A 9,260-nucleotide genomic window follows, 5' to 3' on the forward strand; every position below is an offset into this window, starting at 1 on the left:
ACACTGGGCATCAAAGATCGCCACCAGTGCAAATAAACACGCCGACAAAATAATATACAAAACCGACAACACTTCAATAGAGTTCAAGAAAGGTTAGCCCTGCTGGGGAGCTGCAGCGCAAGCAGCTGAGCAAGATGATGAGACTGCGCTTGTTCAACACTTATATCTTCCTCACTCTGAAAGATAAACAAGCAGACAGATGACAGGTTTTGCACATAAAAGTATCAGTGCTGACAATTCATCACATTTCTTACTGACGAATAAAGTGACACAGTTTAAAATTGCATTAACACAATATGGTATTGTTCAGGTCAAGACATGGCAGGAAATGACATTGTGAAGGAGTTGGCAGCTTCACGACACCACTGGATTACAGATCAAGAACTCATAAGTATCAATGGTTAGTGTGCTGTCAATTTATACCATTTCAGATTGGCAAATAAAGAGACGGTTTAAATAATAGTAGAATGATATGACATTGTTCATAGTTAAGACATTGCAGAATATGACATTGTGCTGTAGTGGGTAGGTTCACCACACCACTGGATTACGGATGAAGAACAGAAGCATACATGCAGTGCAAAAGAAGATCACTTGCTCTGTATAGTTTAATTTACATGGTATGAAGAAGGAACTTGGTTGTACAACTGAAAACTTAAATTGAGAAAGGACAAACTTTTGTTTATGAACTACATAATAAACTTTAAACAAGCAATTTGATGCAAACACCAAAAATAAACAGCTGTTGTAGTCATGCCTAACCAAATATATACAACAAAGTTTGAAGGCTTGAGATGGACAAACTTACATTATTGGTGAAGACAGGCTCTATAAAGGCCTTGTCCATGCTGATGGGGGGTGCAATTCAAGAAGTTTACCACAGAATCTTCTTCAAAAGCATTGCCTTTATTCTACATTTTGTTAAGAGTAAATATAGATGTGATAATATACGAAAAAATGGAGAATATTTAAGATAAGATGAAGAGTGATGCTACATAACCAAGTAGCTATAAATGTAAGTGCAGCGATACAGGCAAAAGGTACAGCCAAGAGCAATGCACAGCTAAACTTCTTCAGTACCAACCTTATGGTAAGAGTAAATATAGATCTGATGTGTAGAAAATGGAGGGCAAAGGAAAATAAGCTGCAGAGTGATGGTACATGAACAACTACCTGTCATTATAAGTACACTGATAAAGGACAGCATGTACTTACAAGAACAATGCAGAGCTAAAAAAACATTGGCATTGGATATATTCTACACTAATGTAACCATTCATACAGATCAGATAATTTGGAGCGAACAATTGATAAGCAAGCTATCATGCATACTGCTGTCACATAATGAACCAGGTATGTATGCAAGTACAGTGATACAGGACAACAGGTACTAACAAGAGCAAAGCAGCGGGCAGCATATTTGCGATATCCTGTCGTTCTTGTCAAACCGGAATTCTTCTTCGAGCAGATTTCCTGCAAAAAAGATCCGTAAGGCACATGCGGAAAAGTAGAAGTTCAAATTGTCATGTGATTTCATAGACAGTACCTCATCCTGGGAACGAGACCAGTGCATAACAAGGTTTTTCCATTCAATGTCTTCTAAATTTAGCACAGGAGACTTCACCGGAAATTCGTTTATAGACTTGCCATCAAAGTGAAGGTGCGGTACTGTTAATATCAGTGTAACTCTCAAAGGCGACACAGCTCCCCGCATTTCCTTGCTATTCTTATAGGATTCAAGTGGGCAGGCCACTACAAATCCTATTCCTATGTTTACAAGATCCTACGAATCAAAGAGGCTCAAAGTGTCCATCACAACCGACCGTATAGACCTCTACACTGCAAATGTCCCTGCTCATCTTCAGTACAAGGAACATACTGTACTACTATCATACTCCCTCCGTTCCAAAATATAAGTCTTGGTAGAGATTTCCACTATGGATCACATACAGATGTATCCAGATACATTTAGAGTGTAGATTCACTCATTTTGCTCCATATGTAGTCCATGGTGGAATCTATACAAAGACTTGTATTTAGGAACGGAGAGAGTACATATTAAAGAAGAACGGAAGAGGAACATGGTAAAGAAGAGCAAGCAGATTTTGGATAATAAAATGTTGGTTGCGCAGTGCCCACACATGATGAACCAGAGCGCATTAAGAATGCAACTCCCAGCTGTCTCTCAACCATTTCAGGCGGTTGGATGAAGATCCTACGTCTCCTAACACTTCTTCTTCCTCGTCTCTGATTCTTCCCACACAGAACACCGCACGGGCTGCCGGACGGACCACCGGCCCCCACTGCCTATGTTCCTCCGCCACCCCTACCCCCACCCCGCCCCAACCCCCACCCGCGTCGAGTTTTCTTCGTTTGGCGAGGTCCGACAACCACCCGAGCCCCTTCGATCCCACCGGCGAACTCCGGCGAGCTCTGAAAAATCGACTGACCCAATTTTGAAATTTAGTCTACTGTGATTTAACTAGTGTGGAATATAAAAGGGGAAAACCATAAGCATTGGGAGTATAGTGTTGAGCGTGCCATGGCGGATCTGAAGGTGCAAACTGGACAAAGGCAACTTCGCAACCAAGACAAGAAATCAGAGTAAAGCAGTGGCGATCTATTTTCTTGCTGCGATAAATAAGTTGAGCAGATACGAAAGAGTACCGCCTCTGGTGCGGCGCCGTGTACGCATCTGCTGAGAATTTGACGGTGCTGCGGTAGCGATGGCTGTCGGTGGCGTGGAAGCAGATCTAGGAGGGTAGACGGTGGCGGCGGGGCGCGGTGGACGAGACGGTCGTAGGAGCGGCGCCGGCAAGGTGGACGACGGCGGGGATGAAGCGAGAGGACGGGATGCAAGGATCCCGGTCCGAAGCCGTGGATGAGAGAGGTCGATCTCTTGTAATGGATGGCGGCGTCGGGGTATCAGCTCCGGCATGGTGGAGGAGGACGGCGGTGGATGGGGTGGCGGACGGCGGCGGACGGAGGAGGGTGGGGTGGAGAGGGTGTTTTGGCTCCCACGGAGTACGAATGGGGAAAAGGGAGGTAGAGAGGAAGGGGGAACCATGTATTCAGGGCGCGCTTGTCTCAAATGCGAGGAAATTTACAAACTTAGCCCCCGTTTCAAATTTCTACTACATCACAGCAACATTAGTCGGTTGGGGATAGGACGGTAATCTCGCATACACCGAATATTTGTCGACGAGAGTTTGTTTTTGGCGCCCACCGTGTATGAATATGAATCGGGGAGGGAGTCGATTTCGGCCGAGGACACACTGTGTTTTGGCGCCCACCGTGTATGAATCCGGGTGAGAGGCGGTTACGTCACGTTTGGGTGAAATTACAAACCTACCCCTATCAAAACCTATAGAAATCCAGCAGATAGGCTTTGCGTGGCAGGGATAGGCAGTAGTTATTTCCATCTCGCAGATTTTGGTTTCGGGCGGTTACTGCGACTTTCCCCACTTCGTTCAAATTTCGGGCGGTTCTGTGCCAACTCAATTCGAATCCCGTTTGTATTCTATTTTTTTTCCGGGCGGGATCCATTTTCAATTGGAATTACATTCTATATACATCATTTTTTATATATACTTTCAAAAGCACAACACCATTTATACAAAAATATGATTTACAAATGGCATGATCTCAGATTCATAAGGTTGTATCCATCAATTTGGATTTTCAAATATTTGAAACCACTTTATGTTGAAATCCAATGTATGCATTCCTCGCTAACTGTCTCCAATTAATGTGTGTTTCATGCTGGTTTTTTTACTTCTCAAACATGTATAATGTGTTTCACACACGCAACATATAGTGTAATCCCGTTTAGACATTAATTGCATATAAACCATGCATTGTTTGTAATTGAAGAATCTATGGATCACCAATATTGATAAACTATATAACATTACACGTGTGCCCAAATTCAAATGAATATGCATGTTTGATACACCAATTTGCGTTATGATATTATCGATGTCGTGATCTCCAGTTTAAATATTGAATCCCCTTTAATCCAGATATTCGTCTCATATAGCTATCACTCATGCTTATATAGGACTATCTCTCTGGACCTATACGCGTTCATCGTCTCTCAGGTATCTCTCGTGCTACCTGTATGTCGACAATGATCTTTTATCTTCGTAACACACTGACGGTACTCTCTCCCTCGACCTTCATCACTCTATCTCTCTCTAAGTATATCTCGCTCCCTGCTATGTGTCTCTAACTATGATTCTCCATGTCGAATCTCTTTCTCTCACACAAACACAAAACTTTGTCTCCCGGGGTCTCATTTCTCTCTACTATTCCCATGTCTGCCACTCGCACACCCCTCATACAGAGATGTCTTTCGCTCCTTAGATATGAGAACCTACGACTCTTCCTCTTCAATATCTCTTTCTCACACACAAACACAAACTCTGTCTCCCAGGGTCTCATATTTCCCCATTGTTCTCTTGTATGTCGCTCACACACACCCTCTCTCCCTAGAGATATCTTGCGTTCCCTCGTATGTCTCTCTAGCTATCACTCTCGTTGTGAAATATCTTTCTCTCTCGCAGACACAAAACTCCGTCTCTCTGGATCTCATTTCTCTCTGATATCTGTTTGTATGTGACTCACATGCACCCTCTCTCTATCTCTCTCATACCCACACACATAACCCAGCCTTCTGATCCACTCGACTCCTATGTCTAACGCACACTAGCTAGCATCTTTATCTTTCTATTTATCTGTTTCTCCATCAACCTTCTTTCTCGCCCTCACTCTTGATTCCTATCACGCACACTACATATGTTTCTCTCTACATGCAGTCAAGTGCCCTCTCACACACATATATAACTTCACCCTTTGAACCACCCGACGGTCATCTCCAACACCCAAACTAGCGGATGTCCCTCTAGCTAGCATCTCCATCTCTGTATCTATCTGTAGTTTCTCCGTCAACATTTCTTTCTCGCACAGAGTCTTGCTTCCTATCACCCACACTATATATGTCTCTCCATACATATGCATTTATAGGTTGGTCTCTTTTGCACAATCGTTGCGCCTCACTCCCTCTACTCGCCATAGATGCATGCTCCAGCCCACGCCACTATCTCTTAAAGGCAAAAACACATGCTCAATTGTCGGGCCTTCTTCCCTGCATTCTCACATGCATGCATATTGTCATACCGATCCGTCTCTCCCATGTCGTTGATCTTATGACTTATGTCTTCTTTCTTTTATCTCGATCATGCACGCGCGCACACACACATATCCCACGTATACATGTATACCTCTCACACATGCACGTTCAAGGTCTCTATGTCTCCATACGTAGTTAATTACCCTCAATCCTAACGCCACATCGAATCGTTCTCCTCTTTTGTGCACATAACTTCCGCCTGGACGGGTAAAACACACACTCACACTTAACAATCTCCTTCTAGCTACCCCCCGCCTCTCACTCTTCCCCTATATCCCCGAAACCAATAAGACCATCCCTTTGTTTAATTCCCACCTACATGCACCATCGATATATAGTAGTCTTCCTCGGTGTCTCTCGAACAAACACGTTCTCTCGATGTCGACTCCTCTCACGCGCACACACCTTCTGTTCCCTCTCTACGGGCATTTTCTCTCTCGCACCCCATCGTTGGTGGCCTCTGCCATACACATCACCTCTCTATGATGAAGCCATGCACACTTAAATTACATCCGCCACAGAGGACCCTGCGACACACACACACACACGCACGCATGCACACACACACACACGCATGCACGCACCCCCCACACACACTAAGACTCCATCTCTCTCTCACACACACACAAACACACACACACATGCACGCACACACGCACACCCCCCACACACACTAAGACTCCATCTCTCTCTCTCTCTCTCTCACACACACACACACACAAACTAAGACTCCATCTCTCTCTCTCTCTCTCTCACACACACACACACACACACCCCACACACATACTAAGACTCCATCTCACACACACATGCTCTAGACGGAGCATTTGTTCCTACCACCCTTCATCCAACCTTACCCGTATGATAAACAATCACCTTTATTTACTTGCATAACATGGACAAATTCCACTTTACTTTAGTAGTCAGCAAACTTATCATCTGTACCCTTATAAAAAAACGAGTTGGCGGTGATGGTGTGCCTGCCATCTTGTAATACAGACCGTATGATCTATATCTGAGGATAGAAAGCAAACTATGATAATTTTGCAAAAGATACCGGCACCTCTCTCCACATCATTATCTCCCGCAACCTCATTACTCAGCAATTAAAAAAGGAATAAGTCTCTAGAACAATCTAGCATGCATGGTGGCCGCTGCCACCTGCCGGCGCCGTCCATCCCCATGCCTCCGCCCATTCCGACCACCAGTCACCACCACGCTCCACTCCTCCTCGCCTTATCTCTCATCTTTCATTTTTTCTATGACATTCTCAAGATACCAGTTTTCTGATAAAATTCTCGAGACATCATTAGTTTTTACACATGGGATTACTCCTGCATGGGTCAATCACAACAGGTGTTCTGTAAAAAAAAATGCATATTGATGTTCCGTGCAATGCACGAGAATCTTGCTTGTAATTATATAACGCAAATCACGAGCAGGAAGTGACATTTTTTTGACACAACCACGTTAACATGGCCACGTAAATCACTAGCTAAAGTAAATACCATTATACTTATATCCCGATGCAAAAGGTTGAGTACATGTCCGAAGAGTAGAGTCGCACACACGCACTCTGTCTCTCAGAATCTCTCTCACACACACACCAGTTACGTGACGCCCACTTAAGCAGACACATATGTTACAATTTGTGCACCCGCGGGTACACGTGATGCTGCGCATTTATTTAAGCCGGAAGGCGAACCCAAACAGTAGCTGCATTCATTCCCCTCCCGCCGCCTCTTCTCTGGTCGCCGTCGCCCGGTAGCCATGGGCCGGCCGAAGGTAACAACATACGCCATACTCCCGCCGGAGCGACGCTTTAATATGGAAATTTTAGTGGTCATGCATGCATCTTTTTGTGCTAGCACTCATATATAAGGGTTGACCGGTCGCTTCCCGCGGACGTGCGCAAGCAGTGGAAGAGGAAGGAGAAGGGAAGCGGGCTGTGGAGTAACGTTTTTTACCACAATCTCTTAGGAAACTGAGTGCAATAATTGAGTAGTTTTGCAAACTACCAGTTCTACACCTGAAACGGTTCAAAACCTATACTCCCTTGCCAGCGCGCGCTTCCCGTGTGAAACGGTCAGCGTCGCCTTGGAGCGTCAGTGCCGCATTAATGCCCGGCCAGAGCGGAGGCGACCTCTCACTGGTGCCGGCTTTGAAGTGGCGCGACGGCCGAGAGAGCGCCGCTTCCCGGTGCACGCGACTGCTCTGCGTCGAGACTGGCCATAGGCCCTGTTTGGATCCATGGGTTAGAGTTAGTTTGAGCTAGTTGGGGCTCAAATAGCCCTAAAGTATCCAAGCATGAGGGTTTAAATTGGAGCAAGTCGCACGTTGTATCGTTCATACCACTAAGTACTACTACGTGTGGTCTCTGACCCAGAAGTGGAAGAAGTGGAGACGCTCTACCACGCTGTTTTTTTTACGCTGGGCTCTACCACGCTGTTCATGTCCCACTCCTTTCGCTGACGTGTGGGACATCCAGCACGTGCCGTGTTTGGCACCCTTCGTCGTAAGAGTTGAAACACTAGCATTCATCAGAAATAAAAAATAATTATAAATCGGCAGTGATACTATTTTTTTGCAAACCAATCAACAGTGATACTATACCACGCGGTTTCCTTGCTCCTCGATATCGGAAAGAATACTTCCGTTCGCCAACATGTGGGACGTCGACCATCCTGGTCCACTTGCCATGCACGCAGAACTCCAAGGGAGAGTCACCCAGGTCGTCGCGCCGTAGTAACAATGACTAATGAGCCGTCAAATCACAGGCCCACTTCCCACTTTGAAGTTGCTCGGACGAAGGAACCATCATGACTTCGTTGAATTCCGCTTCTTGAAGAAAACTACTGTACCAGCAGTACTGCTAGCTACAGTAGTTACTCCAACAGAGGCCTCCTTTCGTTCATAGGATAGGAATATGAAAATCATAGGAAGTGAAATGACATGCATCTCAATTCCTATAGAGAAAGAGATGCCATTTGATGCTTAGTATAGGAATTTTTCCATTTAGTCTAGGCTAATGTACTGGTAATTTTCTCTAAAAAGTATAGTAGTAACTAGTAGTATTGGTACATGCTCGTACTCAGACACAGACACACACACTAACTAGTAGTACTACTACTTCTCACATGCTGGCCAGACACCATCGTTCTCCTTCCCGGCTTTGTCGGCGACACCCCACCGTGCTTGGATCTCCGCCGACCTCTCCGCAGCAGCACGTGCGTCCTTTTCTTTCTTGCGGCGGCGGGCCTCTCTTTTCTTGAGTGCTTTCTGACTTTTCCGCTCCCTCTGTGCGGCTTTGGTCGCCTCTTGCTCTACCGCCCATTCGGCCTTGGCATCTTCAAATTCCTCCCACATAGTTGTGAGGTCGCGAGCGGCGATGAACTCGGCAAGGCGGGATGCCATCGCTTCCCTACCATTTTGTGTGCGGTTGTGGGCGGCGAGGAACTCGGCGCGGCGGGATGCCATCGCTGCCTTACCGGTTAGTGTGCGGCGCGGTGGCATGAACGACGCTTGGTGAGAGCTCTGGGGTGGAATGGCCGGACAACCGTATAGTGCATTGGTTTGTCAAGAGCTCAAGGACAGAAGATGAAGCAAATTCGGATTCCCCTTCAATCCTGGTCATTTATTACCGAGTAAAATGCATTGGCGGCCATCGAACTTGTCTTGATAGCTCACTTTGATTATTGTATACGAGATATGGTGATTATACAGTCACTGGCTCAGCGTATAGCTCCATATTTGTTTGGTTGACCAGTCAAACAGTCCGCATGCGCCTCATCAGCTCGTGTTCTTTATCTATCTACGCGGGCCTACCTATCAATGGAGAAAGAAATACTGTAAAAACCAAAATTATGCGTATGTGGGGAATCAAACCACGGACTCGTCGCTGCGACGCACCCTCGTCAGCCAAATGAAAATGAAATACTTCGCGTCAGACACTCACGCTCACGCTGTCAAAGCATGCTAATGCATGCACGTCGCCCTCTAAATCAATGTCCTGCACATGGCGCAATACAAACGGCGAGCCCATCACTTGCACGCCCCGGCGGTGCCTGAC

This window comes from Triticum aestivum, chromosome 5D (genome assembly GCF_018294505.1).
Source record: "Triticum aestivum cultivar Chinese Spring chromosome 5D, IWGSC CS RefSeq v2.1, whole genome shotgun sequence".
NCBI lineage: Eukaryota > Viridiplantae > Streptophyta > Magnoliopsida > Poales > Poaceae > Triticum > Triticum aestivum.